This window comes from Psittacula echo, assembly GCF_963264785.1.
Source record: "Psittacula echo genome assembly, chromosome: 6".
In the NCBI taxonomy this organism is placed as follows: domain Eukaryota; kingdom Metazoa; phylum Chordata; class Aves; order Psittaciformes; family Psittacidae; genus Psittacula; species Psittacula echo.
In genome coordinates, this window is record NC_137743.1 from 67,263,082 (window position 1) to 67,290,002 (window position 26,921).

Sequence of the window (26,921 nt, forward strand, 5' to 3'; positions counted from 1 at the left end):
CCAAGGCCAAACACTTGCTGCTTGTTCCACATGCCCTGGCTTCCCAGGTGCATGAACATAGGTCACAGTCCTCTACCAGCCTCTGAGGTGTCTATCCCTACTGATCCAGGGGAACGGGGTTGGATCCCTACAGGCCCCTTGCCTTCAAGGTGAAGGTCTTATGCCAGCATGGCAGAACACCCTTCCACCATTTCTGTCCCAGCAAAGGAGCCCCATCCTGATAGCAAATGCACTCCTGAGTGCACAGCTCCCTGCCCTACTTGGTGCCTTCCAGCTCCCTCCTGCATGGAGTACAAAGTTGCCCTCACACCAAGCTCATCTTCACAACATTGTCTGTTACATGGTTTATAGGATTCAGAGGCCTTCTGGCATATTGCTTACATAAATCCCCCTGCCTCTTAGGTAAAGGCCATATAAATACTTGGTGATGGGAGGAACAAAAGCAGAGCAGACAGCACTGAAAGCTGGTGACTCATCTCTTACATCACACTTCCCAGCCGCAGTCCCTGTATCTCAGACTCTACAGGTCAGAAGCAGAGCAATGGGACTTTCCCTTTCCAGGGAGCCAGTGGGAGGCAGGCCCCATGGTCACCTGCCAGCTGTACTGGAGAAAGGAGAAGGGTCTGGGAAGGTAAGGGAAATAGAGCTGAGGGCACAGTCAAGGTGAGAGCTGGCAAGTCAGGCAGGCCTCTCTCCTCTCTGGGCATGCAAGGCATGGAATGGGGAATTTCATTGCCAGGAGCAGTTCCGTGGCAGGACTGCTGCCAGGAACAAGTTCCTTGAGCTCACAGAGATGGCTGCCTGCTGTGTGTGAAGAAAGCTGGGCTGGAGACAAGGGTAGAGCTGGTGAGATGAGACCGGCAAATGGTTCAAGCTTGGGGTGATGGGGAGACAAGCACTCCTCGCCCAGGCTCTGTTCACATATTCAGAAGTTGCCTACAGGTACTCAGCTGTCTCTCAAGCCAAATCCGAGCTATATCTAATAATGTAAATCAAATAAACTAAAGGGGTGGTCTGAGGAGTTTGTAGGATCAGGCACTGAAACTGAGGTGTGGGGTCATCCTTATCTGATCAGCATGTATCTACCCATCAGTAACCTTCCTTTTGTTTCCTCCTTTCCTTTTCCAGCCCATGAGTATAGCTATCTTCTAATTCTCCGCATATAGAAAAATTTTGCAGTTGTTTTTATGCTTTGACTTCAGCCTACCAATTTCTTATCTGCATATCAACTCGAGAGTCAAGAAGAACACAGCCCTTAAGGCACTGAAAAGTAATAATTACAAAACTGCAATTCAAAACTTACCTTTATTACTTCTTGCACAACCTACTAGTAGCACCACATTACTTTATCAGTACAATATCATACTATAAGAGATCATAATATTTCAGGCAGAGAGGTTGTTTGGCACCACACCTCCCAGAGGTATAACCCCCCCCCCGAATTTATATAAATAATATTTCATAAATTCCTACAAACCAGAGAAAGCAATGTTGGTGACTTAATGTTATACTTATAACCCTAATATGCTAAATGCACTGTGTTCCTGGGCTGCCATTTTTCACCAGGGAAATGAGTATTCACTGCTTGGGACTGATGTGTCCCGTACTGAGAAATGAGAAATTGTGTGCTGTGTCACCATTTCCCCAGTGCCAGCAGCAAACATCTCCATAGTGCTTTTTATCAGAATAGCTATTGCTTTCCAGCCCAAGGAGAAATGCATTTCAGTACTGACTGAGCCAGTGCCCAGCAGAATACTTCTACATAAGGCCATGTACAAATATGAATTATTTGTTCAACCCAGATTATTTACAATCAGATTCTCAACTCAGTTATGCCAAATAAACACACTGTTTGTTCTCTGGATTCTGTACTGTGCTAGTACCATCTGATGGACTCCACACTCCCACTGATTGCAGAGCTGCTTTGTAGATTACTGTCACTTGGACTTCAATGTTATCACTTGCAAGCCTTCTTGAATCATGCCATACCTATCCTACCCATGCTGCTGCTTCTATTACTGTATGAAACTAATTCATATCTGGAGAGGAATATCCACTTCCCTTTTAACATCCGGAATTTTTTCAGACCAAAGAGTAAACTTTGGTCAAGTCAAAGAAGTAAATAAGAAGGAAATAGCATTGCTTTTTTATTTGCTCCATCAGTTATTAAATTCCATGAAATAATCAATTACACAGAAAACAGGGTAAAAGCAACACAAGAAACATGCTACTTTTGATAAATATTTTTATGGCACACAGCAATAGAAATAACCAAAATTGAAATGGTCATAGGCTTAGCTTCATATCCAGAAGTTCTGTTGTCAGACTTACCTCAAACTTCTTTGACTTGCTTTGCACTTAAAATTGTCTTTTGAAGCCGGCGGGAAGACATGCATGTCTGAAGCCCCTGTGCATCCTGCTTTTGCTGCCAACAAAAATTCCCATGATACTTCCTTTCATTTCACTTCCTATTTCAAGCAAAAAAATGAAAAGTAAAATGAACCAAAATGCCAAAGTCCAACTACGAATAAGCACAAAGCTTCAGGAATGGACAGTGCTTGCACAAAAAGCCTTTTCATTTTTGATTGTGAATTAAAACTGGATCCAGATCAGTGGGGTTTCCCATGCTACTATGAATCAAATTAGAGAAAAAAGAAAGAACTGAAACCTAATAGGGAGATTGATATGTCTTTTACTAAACTCTCAGAAGCATTTTGCACCTTAAGATTTGGGTTCTTAGGGGGGAGAGAAAAGGAAAAACCCCAAGTTAACCAAGTTAAAAAAAAAAAAAAAGGAAGGAGCAGGAGAAGAAATAACTATCTAAAAGCAACACTCTTGGTTGGTCAAAACTTCTGCTCAGGAATCTTGATTATCCCAGAAATAGTATGGCTCATGGAAACCAAAAACTTTTAACAACAGAGAACTGCTGTGTGGCTGCAGTGCATGAAACTTCAGGGCCTACAACATTTAGTTAGTAGGCGAAGACATGGCAAATGGGAAATCCTTAACCATATTCAGGTTCCTATCTTGTAATACAGATGTAATATTTACTATATGGAAGACTCAAGTGAACTTAAACGTAATAAAGGAACACTCTTTTTTCTTGTGGAAGAACACAAATAAGGAACTTTTTTTCATATAACACCTGTGATACGATATACTTCCTGCTAAAAAACCTAAAGGCCAGGCACTTGCATTTGTAAATTAAATATACTACAGAAAGCTGAGAAGACTGGTATCAGCAGGCAATCTTAAAATGAGCAGAAAGCCTTAAACAAAAAACCAGCAATAACAGGCTTTAATGGAGTCCTCACAAACATTTTTATTAACAATAATACAATAAACAGCCAGCACTCTAGTCCCATTTTTAAACTTTCATAAGTAATAAATTTTACAATAGTATCTGAGATCAGTCAAGATACTTTACTGAGTGATCAACGAAAAGAAAGTGATGTTCCCAAACTCAGGGCTGGGATCTGTGTGTGCCCAAGGACTATGAGACATAGTCTTTTTTCCTAACAGCAGTAAGTGCAAGCTCACTGTAGCCAAAAAAAGACCTTCCATTAATTATGTGAGTAAATCCATAGCCCTGGCCCCCAGATATTCACCCTTTCTAGGTCTAGAGACCATATCAGACTAATGCTTGTGGCCATGCTCTCTCCTTCTGTGTCATGAAAAGTGCTTAATCTGTATATGGCCTGTACTGTCTGAATAGTAGTGATTACACTTGTCCATTGGTGTAGGCACAGCATCTACAGTTAGCTTTGGTTCATTCCATGTGACATAGGATTTTATTTTAAAATAAATAAAAACTCAACTTCATATTCTTCTTTCATAGAAATACTATGCTTCTAATTAGGCCTGCATAAAAATTGCTGGAACTACTTTGTGCATCTAAACGAAAATCCTCAGTTCAAAGAGGACACAACTTTCAGGAATTCAAAAGTTGGACCCAGATATGAATTTGCAGCTAAAGCCCACATCATGTATATTATTCCCAAAGCTTTGGTTTTATTTTTGCCTTCTCTTCTTCACAGCTGAACAATTTGATCAGAAAAAATATTCAAAAAACTCAGTGAGTTGCTCTGAAACTCACTACAAAGTGTAATAGTAGTATCTTTGCACAAAAATGTCTTTTAAAATTATAGCAGTTTTGGCCTAATTATCTAGAAGTTCCAGAACCTCTCTAGACAGTAATCCCTACCATTTTCCATGAACATACCGGATCTGATCAACTGTAGCCTTCTCCGCTTCTGAACAGTACCAGCAAGTCACTTTAAACTCCTGCAGATCTTCTTTTAGTTCAATGAAAAATTAATAATCAGCACTTTTCTTTGAGAATTCACCTCTGCCCTTCCGTTAAAGAAAGCAGGGGAGGGTGCAGAAAGGTTGCGTCGTGCTCAACACCAGGAACAAATGGCTGTTGTCCTTGGAGTGAGTCAAGTTTCTAAGGAGCCAAGAGCCATATGACAACCTGAAACGTGAAATTACCGAGTGGCTGCTTTTTCCTGATTATGTGAGGAGGAAGTACTTGCATACTAGAATGATCCCTCTAGCATGACAGATCTCTATAGACACCTTTAACTGCCATTTGAAAGTGGGAATGCTCCAGCACCCTTTTAATGTTCTTTCTCCAGGACACAATAATATTTGTTTGAAGGGGTAAGGGGAAGACTGCCAAGCAATGAAAAGGATGGATCAATTGTGCAACAAGAAAAGTACTCACCGTGCTGTAAAGCAGCAGGTGCCGATGGTACGACAGTTTCCAGCAACGGGTGTGATTAGGCCTTCTAGTGGCAATTACTAGAATCAGCAGTCTGTGAAGAGCAGTGAAGAGATTTCCCTGAAGTTTTGCTTGGACTTCAGAAGAATTCTGTCTTGCACAAAACTCTTCTCAAAAAGACATCTGGGGTTGTTCTCTTCAGCTGTATGCAGTCCCACTGTATAGGAGTAAGCCACAACAGTAAATGCTGTTGGGTATGTAATTATTTTCTAAATATTTACAAGATGTATAATCCCCATGCTTCTAATATGACCTGCAAATCACCATTTACTAAGCAATAAATTAATTAGCAAAATTATTTGGAGAATCTGAAAATCTTGGCACAGCAATATTTTAGTCAAATTTGGGGAGGATCTGTAGCAATCTGCAAAAAAACCCTGACAAATAAAGAACCATAATTTCTAAGAAACTGATGTCAGTACAGAGACAGCAATGCTTTATGCAGAGAACACAACCTTAACATAAAGGAGAAAAAAGCATCAGGATAAAGACATAACTATAAATCCCTGGCCCAGAAGCTATACCAGGTCACATAATAACCATCTGTTGTATTTCTTGCTCATAAAGGAGCTCATTTTCACAGCTCTAGATTCAGGGTAGACTCTTCAGAATATGACTAACATGAAAAAACAAGCAAAAACTTTTTTCTCCTCCAAAGGAAATATCTTGACTCCAAATAATTTGTCGCCTAAGCATTGGCTAGGGATGGCATTGGAATCTTGGAGAGTGAGAGTATAAACGAATATGGGCAACAGAAAGGAGATGGGATTGATGCTTGTCTTAAAAAAAAAATAAAAATGTGTAAGATAAGTTTGGGGTTCATGAATGGTTTCTGCATATGTGACATTTTAGGAACTGCTGACGATAGCAACTCTTGGCAGGGTGGTGATGGTGAAATGATGCTGAGAGCCAGAGACAGTGTTGGAAAGCAAGAAATGATGGGATCTGCTCTGCTCTGTATTTTTGGCTGAATGTACCAGTAAGTGCATGAGTCACACCCTTCACTTTGTAATTTGTGTCTGGTTGATTGATGAGAACACCAAAGTATTTCACTGAAGATAGATCTCAAGCTCAGATATTAAAAAGATTCACCATGAATGCTCATCTTCTTTGTTATACAATGTTCACTGTCTTTGTTCTGGATTGCTTTGAATATCCATTTTGTCATTCAGTAAATGTTTCCTTTTGTGCTCAAAACAAACAGCCTTTTTCCATCAAGGCTGAGAGAAGATGGCATTTAAAGGTAGAGTCATTAATAAGGCAATCTTAGACTGAATGTGTACATTACAGGAACATTTTACTTCTTAGCAGGTGTATTTCAGAGAGTGCTAAGCAAATTTTGTGAATTTTGTAATGGCTGTTTGGGCAATACATATTATCTTGACACATTTATTGGTCACTGGGTGCAATTATTACAATTCTGAATGCTGTTAACATTGCAGAGTCAACCTTACTAGCTTAAATACAAGCCTGGCTGCTGTAAAAGCATGGCAAAAGCAGGTAGAAAAAACCCTAGAAGGCTGAATGTACAGTAAAGATCGGAAATGTGATGAAGTTTGAACTAACAGGCAGCAAAAGATGGAAGCGACAGACCTACTGCAATTTTACTTTGTAGATTTCACATAAGAGGCAGGATTGCGAATGCCTGTACTTTACCATGAAAGTAAATGAATAAATAATATGACCTATTGATGATGCAGTAACTGTTATTTACTACTCAGATTTTCTGCATAGGTAACAACAATTCTTCTCTGATTATTGATTAAGATAATATTTTATTACATTTCCCATTTCTCTACATCTGTTTGCTTGCTTAGACTTCAACAGCTGAATACAGATAAAGCATTATTAGTCTAGGGCAGAATTGGCAATTGAAAAAAGAATTTTGCTATAGGGTATGGGGGAAGGGCAGAAAACACATATCACTGAAACATGCCCTCAAGCCAGGACCATGTTAGTAAACTATCTGCCTTACACCCCCTACACGCTATAAGGCCCCAGGCCAACAAGCAGTGACCTTTCCTGTGTGCCAGAATTAGACTAGCAGTAGCTGCAGAAAAACATTGCTCTATTATCCTTTTCTATTACTCTCATGAATTTTAAACTGATTCAGAAATTCTATTGAAGAACTTTCAGATAAAACTAAGTAAGTTTGAAATCAGACCTTAAAATACTCAGTCAAGTTTCAGAAGTTATATTTCTCCGTAGTAAGGTGCATACATGTTGCAATCCCCCAAGCCTGCAGAAGGGAAATCACAGTGTGCATACTCGAAGAATGGGAATGATGTAAATGTTTACCCCACCATGATCTTTATGAATTCATACATGAAATGTGCCTGACTGCTGAAGACTGCTTTCCTATTTAGCAGCATGATAGACAGATAACCATGTTTTCCATGGCACTGTACATTTAGTTTCTTGGGAGCAAACTTGCATCACTGTATAATTAGACAGTTATATTTAAGTGCACCTGCTGTGTCAATGACTCTTCTCCATGTCTTGACATGTCAAACCTGAAATTAGCCTATGCCTTCTAGAAATGTCTGTAGTGAAGGGTGAGGGGATGCTTTTTTCTAGGGTCAAAACCTGCAGGCATTGCACCTGAAGCAGCGAACTTGAATCTAGATGCACTGACCCAGTAATACATCAAACAGTGCTTTCTACTGCATTGCAAGGCATATATTGCATTCTTTTCTATGCCAGCCCAACTTTAATGGCAGTAAAAGGACAAAATGTGTTGTCTTCAGACTGGCAAAGAAAACAACTGGAAATGCCCTACATACAGCCATTCTCTCTTTACCTTTCAGAAAAACGAAACATTAAAAATAATCGCCAATATCATGTTTGACATAACAAAAATAATAATGACAAGTAGTACGAATTTCTATCAGTGCTATAACTCTGCTGTTGAATCAGATGGCAGAACTTCACCAGGCATATTTACTTACTCAATCTTTTGGTTTAACATATTTCACTACATATGGCATTCCTGAATTACAGCGTGAATCTGAAAGTGCTGAGTGCTCCTAATTCCCACTGAATTCTCAGTGGAATAGAAAGAACACCTAGCATTTTGCAGGGCGAGACTGCAGCAAGCTCCTATGCCTGCTTCTGTTCCTAGCTTTCCTGTAGCAGAATCTCCTACTTGTATTTCAGATGGCTTGTGTTTGAAATGCCATTCCTTCCAAGCGCAACTGCTAATAAACTCCCCATAGATTACAATCTGGAGGCTGGGAATTTCTGCTTCAGTCTACAGCAAGAAAACCTGTAGGCACTTTGACCTGTGTATTAGTAGTTGCAGTGCTATTACAAAGATCCACTTAAGGCTGCCCTTTACTGAGCAGAATCCTTAAAAATTAGAAAAGCCACTAATTCAACTCAGTGTATTTATTACCAATGAGATTACTTAAATTTACCAGCAGCAACTATTTCACTAGCAATGAAACAAACACACCAAAAAGGTACAATACTATTTTCATGTCCTATCCTCTGTAAGAACTAGTCTCGAAATCAAATACAAATGAAACCACCTGACTGTGTTGGCTCACTTTCAACACGCCAGTCTCCCTGACTTTGCCAAAGAAATGTTCTGAGTCTCACACTGTGAATGACAGAATATATGACTCTAGAGGCCCATAAAAAGCAGAGAAAATGTAAAGCTGGCAGACAATGTCATCTACTGGCAACAACTGTATGATTTGATAAATCTTTTCTGTTGTTTCTGAAGGTACAGCCTCAAGATCAGAAATATTCGTAGCTGCCCACATGCAGTGCAGTTAAAATGTGCTCTCATATATTTTATTTTCCTAATGAAAAAAAAAATGGAGAGCTAATTTCATAGCTGACATACAGGTATGACTCAACAGAAGTCAACGGAACTGCCTCACTTCCTGCAAGAATAAATTTGACCCAGAGTTCTCATTCCATTTTAACTTGTCAAGAGAAACCCAGTACTAAAATTAGCTTACAGTAGAAGTCACATGACCACATGAATAAATCTCTTCCCACTAGTTCTGTGAAGATGCCTCTGGCTGCGAACCATAGCCATCTGTGGGCAATAATCCTGTCTATCTAATAAATATCAGGCAAAGTCATATATTATGTGAGGCTGAGCTGTACATTAGAATAAAGTAACAATGACAGATGGCAGAAAGCCCATGAGGTCGCTGCAGGGGTGAATACAAGTGTGCAAAATGTAGTGAAGAAACTGCTGGGAACTGTAGGTACATACAGTCTTCAAAAATATTTGGCAGAGAGTAAACAAGTAAGTAAACTTCTTCCAGGCAACACAGCAACCAAACTGGAATATGTGATATCAGATTCTGAAACTATTAGAAAGCCAGATGACAGCTAATTAAGCTGGCAAAGAACTTTAGATGTTGGAACCTGACTTGCCTACCTAAAGTCTGTCTATAGCTTTAAAAATGGAGAATACCGTTGACTCTAAAATTAAACAGTCCTTTTGTAGGACTCAACCTATGCTTTCATTAATCAGATAATTTTATTTATGCGCTCCAGCCTAAGTCAAGTGTTATTCATATAGACCGTGTTACCTCTGGATAATGTAACTAAAGTTGCTGCTCAGAAATTGTTAATTTTGAGCCCTGGAATTCTTAATGAAATATCTTTATTGCTTTGTCCTGAGAGAACTTACATTAAAAAAGCAAGATCTCACTGTCATGGCTTCCTGCTTGTTTTTAAGTAGCTGCAATGTTCATTTGAACAAGGCTCAAGGAGTGCCCAAGCAAAACCATTTTTTTCCTACAAAACATTACAGTGGCTTGTCAACTGAACAAATAAAACTTTATGCCCTGCATAACTTATGCAACATGCATTACAAGAAAACATCTTCATGTTTCTCAGGTCTACTACATGGGGATCAAGGAAATGGGACATGTTCCATTCTAACCAATTTTTCATCTGCTTCTACCTCCTCCAAAACATCAACCTCCAATCTCTTGGCTTAAAGACTTCATATTGTTTCACATACTGTTTCTTAAAGAACACTGGCAAATACCTCTATAGAAATTAAATCTTGATGAAGCCTTCAGGTTTTTCTGCGACTATTATAGTCACTACTGGCAGATTTTGTACATTACTGACTTCCCATGTTTGTCCTTACGGAACACAGTCCCATTTACAGTACTCATAACACTAATTTGAAAGCACTGGCAACTTCACAGACACTGTCTGAAGTGCAAATCCCAACATACTTCAACATTAACGTGTTTATCCCATGGATTCATCAAGCTCTGAGTTAATCTTCGTAAATCTGACAGTATTGCTTATGTGTAATAATGTTAAACACAAGATAATTTCTTCAGGATTGAGGTCTTATCTACACTACAGATTTGAATTACATGTGAAAACCCAGTGTCTGCTTTCCAATAGCGTTTACGATAGCGTTGCAAAATATCTGATAATTGAAATCTTTCAGAATCCTTCTGGAAGACTGAAATATCAACAGTTAGCAAGACTGAAGAATACACTATTATTACTCCCCAAAAGAAAAATAACATGAGAGTTTTATCAGCCTTTAAGCAGTAAACAAAATGCACTGGAACATTCAAGCCAATTTCACTGGTTGGGAGAGTAATTACCACCCAGAAAATTAGGACAAAATTTTCTGACTGAACCACAAATTAACTTCACTGCATTACAGAGATGAGCAATTAGACTTTAGATCGCACTTTACAAAATCTGAGACACTCATTAAAAGACAGGTGATGGTTTAAAGCAGTTACAAATCTCCTCCTAGGGCACAGGGATCACGTGGTATGTTTAAGTCATCTGGAGACTATAAAGAGAAAAGTTGTACCCATCTGGCCCCTATTCACACCAGCCAGCAGGCAGAAGCCAGTCCAAAGTACACACAGATATATATTAAAAGACATGGTCAAGGCTGCTGCTGTGTCCTCCTACTTCTGAGGGAAAAAAGGAGGCAAAAATTTTCCAAGCAAAGCTTTGGAAACTCCCAGAGTTGAGACTTTTACATTGAACAATGCATTAAGAATATCTGGGAGGGAAAATCCTGTGCTGGCAGATGGGAGGACTGGATGATCTACAATGGTCTGTTCCATTTTTAATTTCTATCATCAGATTTGTCCTCAAGCACAAACCCTCTAGGAGTTTCTTTGGGGCGGTGCATCCCTCCACAACCCCTACTGTGGGCTCTGGCTTAAAAGCCACAATAGAGTCCTTAGAATCTAACAACAAGAGCTATTCTAGGCACTGGTTAGGAAAATGGGATTTAAAGGAAGTTTCTACTATTGTGCAAAATTAGGGCAAAAAAATCTCCTTTCAGATAAGCAACAAAGTATACCAATTCCAACAGTTTGCTCTCCTGCTGCTGTATCCATCATAAAGAAAGACAGTCTTTCTACGGTGAATAAAGGTGATAGTCTAATCAATTAAGATTTCATAGAAAATACGGAACAATTCAGCTGTCTGCCCCACCCTCTTCCCAGGTTGAAACAGGACCTTTCCACTTTACTCTGCATGTCACTTTTGTTAAAATGACAGCCGCCTCACAGAAAACACCAAACATACATGCAGAGAGAGAAGAATTTCCATTTTGAGATCCACCATACAAGTGAAGGTTTTTGAGCTATGAATTTGATTGTTCTATGCATTAGACAATTGCTTATATAGAATGATACATGTCATTTTTTGTACATATATAGTTATTCTTGTATTATATTCTGATCATGATTACATTTATTCTGATCACACCAATATAAAAAAAAGTTGTGAAACTGGTAAAGCGTGCATCGCACAGAAGTACAACTGATAGGATTCACTGACCTCATTACCACCCACGGCTGTTCAGTGTTTCACCTGAATATGGTCAATCTCTCCACCAAGTGCCATCTATTTCAGGCTATCATGGGCTGTGGCAGAGTATTTTATTTATTTTTTACAGTTGTTGACAAAAGGCCTTTCAGCTGAAGTCAGGAAGTTGATTCCCTTTAGCCATAGTCGTGTAATATATTAGTCATTCGTTTATCCAATGTAACTTTAAGATATTTTACAGATTTCCAACTCCTCCACCGAAGGACGAAGAAAGCTCAAACATTCATATGTGTTGACAGTCTTAAGGCTAATGTCACTCCACAATAACATGAACTTCATGTTGGCATACATTTTATGCAGCATCTTTAGTCTTTAATGACAAGAACGATGCTATAGATAAGTTTTCACTTTATCTGGAAATAATTTGGAAATAAGTTCATGACTTGTGACCTTTTCATGCTCAGAAAATATAAGTAGAAAAAAAATATTAAATTTAGAAGGTTAGCACTGAACTCACAATACTTGAAATGTATTCTAACAGTTTTTTCCTGTTCTGGTATTTGTTTACGAGGGTTTGGCTTTATAAATGAACGAGAAATGTTAAAGACAACAATAAATTAAACAGAGCATGGACTAGTGCCTACATGAGAAGCAGAGAAAATACATAGACTAAAAGAAGGAAAATACATCCCCTAAAAATAAGCTGTAAGATGAGACATTACAATATAAGTAGCATTACACCTTGCTTATCCAATATGTAAAAAACCCAGCATTTACATAATATAACAATTTTATTCAACTTACCTACAGTTCACATTGTGATTCATAGAATTTGTTGTTCTAGTGTTATGCTGCTAATGCTTTTTAAATATTGAACTTGCAAAACACATTGTTTTATCAAAACATTTTCCTTAAAAAACCCAAACAATTAGCAAGCAAAGAAGGTGGGCTCGGGGGGGATTTGAAAATATAATTTATTTTCCCTAACTTTTCCTCATTCCAGTATTTCCAAACACAAGCATTGTGTCACAGCTATCAAGGCTTCTAACTGTGAGAATTAAAATTCACAAGATCTTAAAATAAAAGATTAATAATAACCTGTTGCAGAAAAATATATTTTACAAACACACCTATAGTAAAAAACCACCAGATTTGTATTAAAGATATTCCCCTTTCCCCAACCTACACTCTCACCCCTTGGAATTATTCTGGAGATTTTCTTTAAGGGGAGGAGAAGGAACATGTATAAAGAAGGGTTGTCTCCTTCCTAGAGGTTTAAACTAAGCTGCTTCAGAAAGAGCTGACTGATATTTAGAAGTCGAAATTCTCAAATGATTGCTTTATTTATCTAGACAAGGTTGGGCTTGTGTTGACACAATATTTTCAGATGTTTCTAATTTAGAGGACTATCATTAAGTGTATACAGTCCCCTCAAAGCAGTTACTGCCCAACACTGCTCTTTGCAGCAGTGGTCATTTCATATAGATCACTTGGGATTTATCTAAGAGAAGAGGTAAAAAGGAATCTAGATGTGTTCTAAACACATGGAAAGAAAGGCAGACTTTAAGCACCCTAATGCTTATATCTTTCAGACACAAGGCAGATATCCCTTCTGCAAGTTCAATAAACTGCTCTGATCTTGAAATATTGTACAGTCATGCATGTTAATAAGACTCAATATAGTAAACCTATGCAGCAGAGTCTCTGCAGTCATATTGTGAGTTCTGGCTTACCAGAACTGGTGAATACCTTTTGGAGATCTGCTTGCCTCAGATTTCAATTGAATCATAGAGGTCACTGATCCTAGGCCAGGTGAAAATCCACAAAACCAATCATTAAATGCATCAGCATTTTTTCAGGAAGTACCTGTAAAATAAAAAATAGCTTAGAGTTTCCATAACTAGCAGCATGAACAAAAAGCAAGGATCGCAGACAGAAGGGTGAGCTGTATGCCCATTGGGGAGCAGGCCCAACAAGCCATTCAGATGTTACTCATGAAACAGTGGTACAAAAGTAAAGAAAGAGGTAGGGGAAAGAGTCAAGAAGGCAAAGAATATGAAAAACCTATTGAGGGCCTTGCCATGGTGCAAATTGCTATCTTATTCTCTCTCCCCTTCTGGCAATCAGAATCATCAGATGGATCATCAGATACCAGGACATTCAAGCCCAGCATGACTTGTTCTGGATTTCAGTCAGCTTTTGTGAATTGTTTAGCAAATGAATGATTAGCTGGTCTAGCTACTCACAACAACGATGGCTATCATTTTATCCATATTTATAGCGCTGGCTATCCCTCCTCCAGTACTTTTGACACTCTTTAATTACTTTTCATTTCATTGGGAAACTCAGGTAGACAAGGCCAATTTGCTATCTACTCAGGATTCGCTGAGTCTGACACAAAGTAATTTAAAACATTAGCAACTCTGCTAATTATCTCAGTCATTGCAGCCACCATATGAGACAAAACAGTGATTCTTGGGGAAGGCACAGAGGCATGACTAGCCAGCACTGTGAACAAATGCGGAACAGAAAGACTACTCACCAAGCCACAGATGTTTTACTATGTATTGATTTATACTTTATGTGGCTTGGTGATCACTACAGCAATACATATATCTCACATGGAAGTCTAAGGAGCTTAACATATTGAAATCAGTAGAGTGTTTTTATTTTACTGATGAATGGGCATTTGATGCCACTATTACTGCTTCCCTGCAAAGGAAATTAATGTGTCAAACCTTACTTTGTGGGTGTTGCTATGAATTTCACTGCATCTGTGAGGAAGATAAGAGAATGATAAGTAGCAGTCCGATATATAACTTCTTTATACAATATTAAATTCACAAGTTCAGACATGCACAGTAAAATTACTTGCAACATACACTATCAAAAAATATAAAAGAAATAAAAAAAGACAAAGATCAGCAGCTAATAGGAATCACAGTAGTTACATTGACTTTTTGTTTTGTGAACAGCATTGTCCTTTGAAATGCAACCTATTGTTGGCATCCTTCTATTCTATCTGATCATATAAATCACTTGCATAAATCCTTAAGGCCTCTCTTGGCTGATATTAGGTAGCATTAGTTACAAATATACTGCCAATTTGAAAAGAATGAAGCAGTACAGAAAAAAATAAGGTTTTTAACTCCCCACATAGTTATTTCAAATGCTTACTATATTTGTCAATCCTTTTCTTTACCTGTCACAGCCATTATCTTCAGATTTGTATTGTAAATAAAACTTTGTGTAAGCATGCACTTGTCCTATTATAAGAAAATTCTGAAATTACAAAGCTATAAAAAAAGAAAAATTAAGCCTTTAATGTGATGCAATTTCAGAGCTCAGGCTTGGCATTGGTTAAAAACTAATTGCAAATTCACTATAAGCAGCATACGCTTCATGAACTTTTCTTCAGGAAAGATGATACAGACTGTAATTAAGGATAATTAATGTGTCAGATTCTGATAGCCTTAATCAGAAGCTTATTGCTTTGACCACTCTTTTTATCAACAGGTACTTTATAGCCCTGTCTGAAGAATTTGTTTTCAAGACCAGTGTGGCATAAACCGACAAATCATTGCATCCTTGGGGGCATAAGCCCGTGACAGAGTTAAAACTGCAGTGTTTTGTTTGAGTGTTTTAATAGGTGTTTGGGTCCAAATCCAGCGTAACATTTTAAGCCTATTATTAAGGTTCCATTGAAATCAAAGCATTCACAGTATATGCCTAAAATTCAATGTATGTTTCCATGGTTTTTTGAATACAGCTACACTGCTTAAAAAAAAAAAAAAAAAAAAACCAAAAAAAACCAAACAAACAAACAAACAAAACCAACAAAAATAAACAACAAATGTATAATGCTGTTAGAGATTTTGGCCATTTGCTTCAAGAATACCAGGCCAAGCTGCTGAATAAGTTAAGACAATACCATCTAGATCTCTAAACTGAAACTTCCTAGACTTGTCATTATCTGGATTGAAGTACAACCAAGGAAAGAAACAAAGTAAAGAAATAATTTTTCAAATTCTCTGATAAAACATTATTTTTCAGTCACAATTCAGTCACCAGTGAGTTTGGTGATTTAGTGAATCTGTGATTTAGCTGAAAAGTTGGTGTAATGAGGTCCATCATGTTCAAAGAGGTGGTCTTCAGCCTTCATTAAAAAGGTCAGCTCTCTAAGACTCGCTAGTCCTTCCTTCTTGGACCCTGTATGAGAAGCAAAGCCATATTTGCTAATTTACTTTGTGTTAATGGCTTTGGTCTGTAGGCAAGAATAGGTAAAGCGTAATTTAAAATAATTCCAACTGTTAAAGTAGAAATCAAATTCAAGTACTGAAAAAAGAAAACTCAGTGTTGACATTTTATTATTACATAATATTCCATTTTATTATTGTGCAAATCAGATATTAGTATAGACACTGATTTACATATATAAGCTACATGTATACTTTCATTTGCACACATCAAACTTACGCATTCATGCGTGCATGTACAAACATATATACATATATATACATATTACAATCAATTTAAAAGAAAGAAGCAGCAAAGCCTATAATGCCTTTTAGTACTCTTACAGCTAGTAAAGGTATTAGCCAGATGTTGAAGTCATAGGCATCAAACAACAGTGATCATTATAGTCTTCAATCACCCCATTTAGAATTTACAATAAGCTAAGCAGAAAACCATTATTTCCACCTTCAATATAAAGTTTTCCTCAGGCTGCAAACAGAGTTCTGCAATGGACTGATGAACCATCTGTTCTAACTTCAGAAGCCTTTTCCGTGAAACTTCCAGCAAGGGGAACAAGCTATTGATGAGACCCAGGAATATAAGGACATCATTAGTATCATAGTAAGATTAAAATCCCTTGAGGGATCTCATCAAAACCTAGATTAAAAAGAAACAATGAAAGCAAAAAAAGACTAACATTATAGTAACAAACCATAATATAAAGCATAAAATTAACAAACATTATGAATTAATCATACTTAGACAATTACAATCCATATGGCTAGTTAAATTCAATCTGCTACCTGTAGTGATATAGTCTGGATACTGTATATTCAATGCTAGTGCATTTCTCCCAGGATGTAATTACTTAATTTTGTGAATGAGAAAATTATGTGTAAAAGCCAATGTTTCCATGGATTCAATGCCTCAAGTTAGATAAAATGCATGAATGCTCATCAAATCTCATGACACTTTTTAACCCATCACACTCACATTACCTTTAGGTATGTAGAAACAGTAAATTCACATTCATGCTCACTACTAAGGCTAATATAAGAAATAAATGCAACGTTCAGTTTTCCACAAACAGGACTCAAGATTCAGATGCCAATGAATGGCATAAGATTGATGAAATCAGTAATTCTTCTGAAGTTTTTTTCATCACTTGAAGCATACATGTTTGGATACTGAGAATAACCACTTTCTTTCTCTTCCACTTACATTCAGACAAGAGATTTCAATCTCTCAAAGGACTGGGCCTTGAGATTCTGGTTCAGTCCCCTCCTCTGCCACATATAGCACGTCATATCTGGTGACAACGTACATTCTAAAATTGAAGATGTTAAGACCTCCTCAAAAAAAAAAAAAAAACCAACCAAAAAACACACCCCCCACACAAAACAAAAATAACAAACCAAACCACAAACCCAAACAACAATAAACCAAAAAAACAAGCCAGCTCTATTATTTTAGTCCAACGTAAACTCTGTAAGGAATTTCAAGCTAATGCTTGGTCCTTCCCTTTCTTAGTCTTGAGGTCCAACATGTCCTTCTAGAACAGCTGGAAGATTCTCCTAAAACAGTTTACATTCAACATAAGTAAATAATTTGGTCAATATAACAAGTTCATCACTTTGCTTTACCCTGGACAGACCTGAATAAAAAAAACCAAAAATGAACATTTAAAGTAACAACATACACACACGCAGAAAAAAAGAGCTGTTACGTGGAAAAAGACCAACAGACACCTCAGGAGTATCACAAGATTTCTTCTATCTAATTATTCAGACCAGCCTGCTACAATGAGGAAAGATGGTATTCTTATATCATAGAATCATATGCTTCCCATAGGACTGGTTTTGGATGGAGGAGAGGACATCACCTTTCATTTACCTCAGAGTGACTTTCCACAATGGAGACAGGACAGAAGAGATCAATGGTAGATGACATTCTTGGTCACTTGTTGCACCTTTAATGCTGAAAAACCACAAGGTACTTACTTAGGTTTGCTTTTACTGGTAGTCAAATAAAACATTAAATGATTATCACGAAAAGGTAGGACTAGCAAGCCACCATCCTTCACAACCTGTGAAGGACAGCAAAAACTGAACATTTTATGAAGTAGTGAGCATTTAGCAGAGCTATGACAGCAACATACTTGTAGGTCCAGAAATTATCATCTGTTCTTCCCTATTTAAATATTTAAATTTCCACAAAGTAATAAAAAACCCAATACAGCTATATAAGCTCCAGGTTTACTTCAGTCCTTTCATTTCAGGAACACAATAACAACCAAGACATTTAATTACTTTGAAACCCTGGTAATAGAAATCCAAGTTACCTTTTATCTATGACAGTGCCAAAGAAATATTAAATGGATGATTGAAATAGACATTAGTTATCCCCAGCATTTTATTACTTTATATCTTAAGACTGATGCAATCAGATACAAAATAAGTTAAACACAAAGACTTTCTGGGTGGTGGTGGTGGTTTTGGCGGAGGAGGTTTTGGGTGTTGTTACTGTTGGGTTTTGGTTACTGGTTTGGGTTCGAGATTTTTTTTCCAGTGGACAGGTACAAAGAAATGGAACATTTTCACTTTCCCAATCTCTGACTGGAGGGCATCATTTAGAAAATACGCTCTTTTCTTTGGGTCCATAATCCCATTTATCTTCATTATTTCTGACTTGTGACACCTACTACATTATGCGATTCCAGAGAGGACATTTGGTTTCCTTCACTGACAGTATGATGTGCCCTGAATATATTTAAAAGTTACACTGTGCTGTCATGAGCAAACTAATCCCAGAGACAGCACAGAAGGCTTTAGAACACAAATGGAGCTTTCTTGCTGGCCAAGAGCAGTGTCTTGGCCCTCATGAATGTGGCCACTAAATGCTTTCCTTATTCAATAATATATATTTAATTAAAGAAACCAAAGGGCACTGTAGCCAGTCTAGAGTGATTATTAACACATATTTTGAATGGTTACAATCATTCAGCTTTCAGCTACATGCTTTATAATACCTTGTGAGGAGTGCTATATTCACCATGAAATCCTGTGCTTGTCATGACTTATTGCTTAATTAAAATAATGTAATCAAAATCTCACAGAACAAATGTTGATGGAAAAAATTATGCTAATCTTATACATATCTACTATTCACATATTATTTTGAGCAGAATAAGTTGACTAATGTGTTAATAAAATGAAACATACCCAACTATCTTGTCAAATGCTATTTTTATCTCAGCATTTACATACATTTGTCATGAAGGAGATACATTCTGAGTAAAGGGAATAAACACTGTTATGATTAAACATGTCTGACATGATGCTCTCATCCGAGCATCAGGCAATGCCATATGCATAGGAAACTCACATTCACGCAGTCATAGGCCCAATGGGCTTATACCAAAATAAAACTTAGAGTGAGCAACTCAGCTTGCTTGAGTAAGGAGATGCATCTGATTATATTTGCTCTGAATTTGGCCCTGAGCACTCAGGTGAAAAATGTGGCACAAAGCTTGAATAAAGTATAGCCTGGTAGGATCGAACACTGTATTTCACTGAGACCAGAGAATTTTTGTACAGAAGGGATAAACTGAGCAGAATCTTCTCACTCTTTGCAGCTACTTCAGGAAGTTATCAGTGTCAGGAACCAAGGGGGACTCAGTCCCCTCACAGAAACAGACATGCTTGGCTCTCTGTGCATGGAAGGATTTTAAGTGTTGCACTTATAAAAATTGATAGTTAAGGAAAAGGGGAAGAACAGAAAAACTAGTAAGGAGAGGGACTGCAAAAGTGGGGCCATTTGTCCCTTTGGAAAAGGCCAGATAAACCTATATAATTATGCACCCCAGCTTGCTTAGAAAGGACAGGTCTTTTAGCAGCCTTCTTTCCTCTACTCTCTGAAGGCAGTGGAAAGAGATAATCAAGACCTGAGCTCATACAGGAGTGTACACTAATGACTTGTCTGCTTTCTCTCTTACTGCTGCTAGCATTCAAGTACAATGCCAAGAGTATTTCTCACATCCTTGCTACTGAATATGCTGGGAATCTTCTATAGTCCATTTCTAAGGGATACTGCCCTGCCCCCCAAATTCTTTATGCTTGCCTAGCAGCAGCATTACCAGAAAGTTTAATCTTTTTCCTCCAGCACCCATTTAGATACAATACAATGTGTAGAGGCAGATTAACTTTCTCAGAAGTCTCCTAGAATTTGCAGCTTTTCTGATGTCAACCCTATTTCAAAAAGAAGTTTGAAATAACCATTGTTACGTATAAGTGCCGCAGGGTGGAAAGAAAACACAAACGTGTGAGACAGAGTTGTACTGCCACCCTCCTCTCACCATGTTGTTGATTATAAGAATTGGTGCTACTCCATAGATCTGTCAAAAGCATCAGAGGCTTAATGACAACATCAAATTAATTAACAAGATATGTATATGAAATAGGGATGTTGGACATCTGATTGGACATATTCAGACTTAAAAATGTATGGGAAACAAATGGTTAACACGAGTAATAAAAAAGACAACATTAAGAAAACTCCATTAGTAGTTCACAGATCAATACACATCTTCTTACCTTAGATTAAAAGACCATAAAGGTCTTAGAATTTGATAAGCACAAAAGACTGATTTTATACTAAGCCAATTTTCAAGAAAAGAAAGCCTATGTGCTTTTCTAGAATAATGAAACAACAAAAAGAGAAAGGCAATAAAATCTGAATTTAGCACATACACATAAGAAAATCTATGGTAAATCTCTCTTGAAATAGAAAAAATCTTCTAATACAACAGTAATGCTTTAGTAGTTTATGATATATTTTACATAAATATTTCAGATACTCAGACGGGTAGAAATTTCACAGATTATTTTTTAAGTTAAAGAAAAATCTTACCTCTTCCACACAGTATCACAGAACTCAAATTCTTAATACTGCTAGCTCCCTCACAGTCTTCTGTAATCTGTTTTGCAATGAAATATTGCCATTAGATCTTAAAGTCTTACTTGTCTGAAGTCTTTCTAGCAAACTGCTCTCATGTCAATGTCTCGATCTTCAACTCTAGCCTTTGCCTATTTCCCATTAATGATAACTTTACTTTAAGACCTAACGCTGTAATTCAGAAAAAAGAGAGGGGAAAGGATTTTTATATTCACCAAAAGAGAGCTTTGATATTTTCTGGAAGGTAATATCCTCTTTTTTCTGGATTTACTTCTACAAAGGTTGCAGTGCCATAGGATAACACAAATGTAAGCCTACCGTGTCTTCGCTTAAAGCACCACAACTGAAGGTGTATCTAAAGAGATGCAACTGAGTTCATAAAAGCATTCCTATACTCTGATTTGGCATAAACCTTTATAGATACTTCAAACTCGTGATGGTGAGAAAGAAAAAGAGCCAGCTGCAGTGATAATGACCCAGAATACCAAGACGTTTTTCTGAAGTGTTCTAAACATAGTTTATTTGATTCACAGAGATTTCAGAAAATATTATAGGTACTTCTGTTGTGTTGATGTGTTAGAAGAATAAACCTGTCAGCAGAAAAATTCTGATGGCACTTTACGTCTTTTCTCATATCTGTCTTGATGGTAGAGTAAAGGATACTTATTCATTGTGGGTGATAAGCAAGAAGTGTACCTTCCAAAGGTGGCTTCATTGCGCCTTTTAAGGCACTTACCTACTTTGGAAGTATGCTATTCTACAGAGATTGGGAAGTAGCCTGTCTTTAGGAGAAGGCTATCCCACAGAGATCCACAGAAGCATAGACACATAGAAGTATTTAGGTTGGAAAAGATCCTTAAGATCATTAAATAGACTTGCAATGCCTAGAACTTTCATGAAGAGCAAGACACCACCTCGTGTATCAGACCTGAAGTAACTTCATACACAGCAGGCAGAAATATAGAATCACACAACAGCTGAGATACTTCTGAAGATCATCTAGTTTAAAGCCCCTGCTCAGCGTGGATCAGTTTGAGCAGAGTACTTCCAGCTGGGTTGGAAATATCTGCAAGGATAGGGAACCTACAACCTTTCTGTTTAACTTGCTCTACTATTTGACTTCTCTGTTAGTAAGTAAGTTTTCTGCTTACGTTTAAGTGGAATTTCCTTTATTTCAATTTGTGCTCATTGCCTGTCATCCTGTCACTAGGTACCACTGTGAAGAGTCTGGCTCCATCTTCTTTACTCCCTACCATTAGGTATTTATACATATTGAAAAGATCTGTCCTGAGCCTTCTCTTCTCAAGGCTGAATTGTCCCAGCTCTTTCAGCCTCTCCTCATATATCAGATGCTTAAGTCCCTTAACCATTTCTATGGTCTTTAACTGGACTTGCTCCAACATGACTGTGTCTTGCACTGGGATGCCCATAACAAGAACACAGTCTTGCTGCCTTCATCTCAATTCATTTAGTTGTGTTTTATGCTTCTTGTAAACTCCTAGTCCTATAAAGCTTTACAATATTCCTATTTATTTTTTTATTTCTTGTTTCTATTATTCTCATTTTTATATCTGAATTCATGTTGTCTGCTTAAACTAGATCTGCATTTTTATTTAATGGCTGTAAGACTTCATGTATCACAATTTATGGCAGTTATTTTTAATCTCTATTAATGCGTTGCGTTAGATTTAGAAGTAATACAACTCCTTTCTTACAGTAATACAACATACATGATCTCATCAGCAACTTTGGATATATAAACTAAGAGTATACAAATAATCAATCAGACTGTTCCTGAATTAGCAGGCAAAGGCAGGATTGTACATAACTCTATGCTTTTCTTTTTGCTAAAAACACATTTCATGTAATTCAGTCTGATTTTAAATTTAAAACACGGAACATGGTCTCTCTAAGGCAGGACAGTGATGAAGTTCACCAGCATTTTGGCCTCAGAATTACTTGTGTTTATATGACACATAGAAACATTAAGCTTCAGGTACATAGGATACGATTTTATCATTGACCTGAGTAAAAGAACTTGTCTACCTCTTCATTAAAGAATATAGCACTCCTCTTTTTACCCCTGGCTACTCATCTGAGGAAATATGGAACAAAAATCAGTGGCACAAAGCCAGGGATACTGTCAAATGCTAGCCAAATAAGCTTCAGCAGAAAAGGTTTCTCCCTGTGTTTCTCTGTGCCATCGGATCCCACTGAATTCTAGGCTTACTGCTTTATTACTAAATACCACTACAGAAAAGCAAAATCAGGCTGTCAAAAATATTTAATTTCAAAAGTATTACAAGGGAAAATTTAATGAAAATTTCTTCATACTTTTTCCCCTTCCAAAGCACTATCATTTCAGTGTGAGATAGCTACAGGTTGCAATAATGCCATCTTTCTTAAAAATTCACTTATTGCTAGCAGGTTTTACACAATCTCAGTCAAATGCATATTATTTTGTATTCTGTTCACTCAGAATGGCTGAAAACAGAGTTAACAGAGATTAACCTAAGTTCTTGGTCATTTCTGTTTTCATGTTTTATGACTCACAGATAAGTGGTGAGAGTTGGTATATTTTTCATGTACTTGCAGGAACAGTCTTTATCACTTCAGTATGAATAAGAACTGAAGTTACATGACACAGCTAACTACTGAAGACTTACATATGCTTTCCAAATAACTAGAAAACACCAAATGGGTGAATACTGCGCCAGAATACCCATAGCTACGTATCTGTTCTCTAACATGGTTAAGCACCAAAATCTTTAGAAGAAAATGAAGCCTACCAATATAGATTGGAAGAGTACAGAACAAGACAAAATTCTCTTACTGTATGTGAAGTAGAACAATAGTGTTTTTGCTCTCTACTTCCTCTGTATTCAGTGGAACATCAACAGATTTGAACTCACAGTTCATCTGATGAAATTACTGCAATTTTACATACACTCAGTAGGACCAAGAAAAGCAAAATCATAACTGAAAACATACCAATTATACCAAAAAAAGGAAAAGTGATCTTATGGAAGAGCTGGTCGTAGCACCTACACTGTTAATTCTCTTAGGTGTTTTCAATTGCCTTGATCTTAAGTCCATGGTCAACAACCCTCCCATTGCCAATCTAATTGCCCACAAAGACAGCAACTTTCAGTGGGAACATTCTGCTTCTACCAGCCTGGACTGACTTTTAAAACTTTATGTCTGATATGGTCAAACCAAAATTTTCGGTAGTAGTGACCTCAGTCATATATTGCCTGTCAAATGAAGCGAGTGCAAGTTTTAAGTAGCAATTTATTACTCATCTGCTTTTGCTTCTTGTGCTAATGACATCTAGCCAGCTTGTACCAGGTGTGGTTAGTGTTTTTTCCTGATGTAAAATAAAGTTCTTCTTTCTTCAGCTGATTTACAGAAATTAAGGAATGCTAGCTAATGCCCAGCTGTTGAAAAATACTTACCTGTGAGTTAGTTTGCCCATACATTTTCTTCCATGCCTCCTGCTGACCACAGACTTCAACAAGATATTCAAGTATTTTCAGGACCAGTTTATTGACTCTAGAAGGGAAAGAAATATAACCAACTTACTAGAGTGGTGTCTGTTACATAAAACAATGTATTTGGAGAAAGAAAATATCTGCCTGTTATGGTCATCTTACCTTTTACTTTGACAAAAGTTTAGAGCACAGTGTAACTTGGAAGTGGAGAAGGTCTCTTTAATGAGTGTGGAATAGCACTCTTTCATCTCAAAAGACAGGTTTATGGAGGAAAGTGCACTGCTATGCTCTGATTTTATGACTTCACTGTCAAAGGATAGCAATCACGTATTTCCTGAGCAGTGCCTTCATTGGCTTCACATAGCTCTTGTTACATTAAATAAATAAAACCAAGAAAAAGAGAAAACTCTAAAGATTCAAACATATATAGCACATGGATTCTGTGTCCTTCTTTAGGTTCACATGACAACAATGTACCAGTAGTAAACAGTGAAATAACCAATGCGCAATGTATTTTCTTTGGATTTACTCTAGGAAGAGTAACTTCATAAAAGCACAGTCAACATTTCAGAAGTTTCTGCAGAACACTACTTTGATCAGTTGAAAAACATGTGCTCAGCCAAAATAGCATAATATATATTCTCTGAGAAATCTAGCACTTAATTGTATTTGATGTGTCTTCAAGTTCCACCCATGGGGAGGGAGAATCAAACCAGAAAGCACCACTAGGGAAGGGTGAGCAACTGACACCTTTGATCTTCTGGCTCATCTGGCTTAGCAGGAAACATGAAGACTTCCTAAGGAAGGAAAAATCCTACACATTTTGGCATTTTGAACCCAAAGAAAGCACAGCAGCCAATCCCAGAGCAGGCTTTGTGCCAAAATAGATAACTTTCTCAAGAAAAAAAAAAAAAAAGGAGGAAGAAGATAAATTACTCTAATTGAGTTTGTGGGGATTTATTGGTTGATTCGGGATTTTTATTCTACGTTGTTGTTTCCCAGAGTTAGGTGTATAAAACATAACGTATGCTAACACTTTTTGCTAGGTTAAAGTCAGAATGCCATTCTTGCAACACTCAGCTCTTAGTTATGCACTGATCATGTCTCTTTTCTTCTTTGATCTGCCATTTTCTTTAATATTGCCTAAGAAAAGGAGAGGGTCACCAAGATTTTCAGATGATCACAGATGAAAAAAACATGATTCCTTAATAAATATAAATTTCAGGCAAGAATCTAAGTGTCCCTGATGCAGCATGGTTCTTATTGATATCAAATTAAGATCTGACTGTGTATTGGAATCTTGTTTTCATTTCTAATATTCTGAACTCCCAAAGTGAGTGCAGAAACTATGCAAGTGACTTCCTTCAATCAAGTATGAATGAAAATGACTCCTCAGTCTACCACCACAAGACAAGGGCCTCTGAAACAGGAATAAAAGGAGAGTTTGTCTGAGGAGCTACCTATTAACAGTACAGAAGTATCTGAGCAAAAAAAGTGCCTAATCATCTGGTACACCACCTCTCCAACAAAAGACTAAAAACGAAAAAAAGGTCCTTTACCGTTATCTTGAGCAAAGAAGCAGATACTTTTGCCCTGGTGGCTCTGCATCCTCTTGGAGACCTCATCTTCTATAAAAGCAGATTTTCCCTTCTTCCCGCATTCCACTTTAGTGGGAGGATGTTGCATCATATCACTTGATGAAGTGGAGACACAGACGGACAACCATCAAAAATTAGGCCTCCTTGTTTTGAACTACTTAAAAGTATTGACTTCAAGATAGGTGAGAGCATGCTCTGAATCATGTTTCCTTCACTAATTAGGTTAATAACATTTTTAGTAAAGGTGAGATCATCCAAACAAATTAATGCAAAGGTAAGATCTTTTTGTTGGTTAGAATGGCAGAGCATTTCAAGTCAGAAGACAGGAAATGTCTGCTCTGAGTTATATTACAATTTTATCAGACTTGGTATTTCCTCATTTTAGCTAGTGCACAAATAGCCTCATGTTTTTAAATAGCACAAGGAGTATAGATCAAAGCCTTAGAGAGATGTCATCTCATGCTGACAGTTTTCCTCTGTATTTTGCAGTTGACCTGAGTAAGAGTTACTTTGAAGATCCACAAAAGGGCGTTGAATATCATGAACAGAATTACAAAATATTTCACACAAGTAAAATGAAAATGTTTTAAGTGTAATCTGCTTCTGTGTTTGGTTATGATCACTAAATATGAACCAAAGTTAGAGAAAGGAGAGCAGAAATGGACTTGGAAAGAACAGTAGCATTTTGATTGTGATGTTCTGGAAGAAAACTCCACCACACATATACCTTCTTTCATTAGGTGTTTCCATAATTCCCTCCGCACTGCTGTTTTTCCCAGCTCTCCAACCACAAAGCTATCTTACCCAGGAACAGCATATGACAGCAATTCCTCCAAACATAATAAAGTAGGAATTTCTCCTCTTATCACATATGAATGTTCTTGAAGGATTCTTACCTATTTCTCTGTTTTCATTTTGCCCCACCAACTTTTCCCAGCCTCAATCAAGGCAGATTTCTTCAGTTCCTACCCACTGATATTTTTCACCTGCTTGAAGAAATCCCTTCTCCTGTTTATCAATCTCTGTTCTTTCATCTCCCATGCTAGCAGACACCAGTGGTTTTCCTTG

The 26,921-nt window shown here is 37.4% G+C and overlaps 1 long non-coding RNA gene across 1 annotated transcript; it reads right to left on the bottom strand.

Moving 5' to 3' along the window:
• Positions 1–2,396: 2,396 nt before the first annotated feature.
• Positions 2,397–13,348, bottom strand: LOC308222610. The gene is made up of 3 exons (XR_013957196.1): positions 13,325–13,348; positions 4,727–4,940; positions 2,397–2,468 (listed from the first exon to the last, which is right to left on the bottom strand). It is a non-coding gene; the product is annotated as an uncharacterized lncRNA (long non-coding RNA).
• Between the last annotated feature and the right edge of the window lie 13,573 nt (positions 13,349–26,921).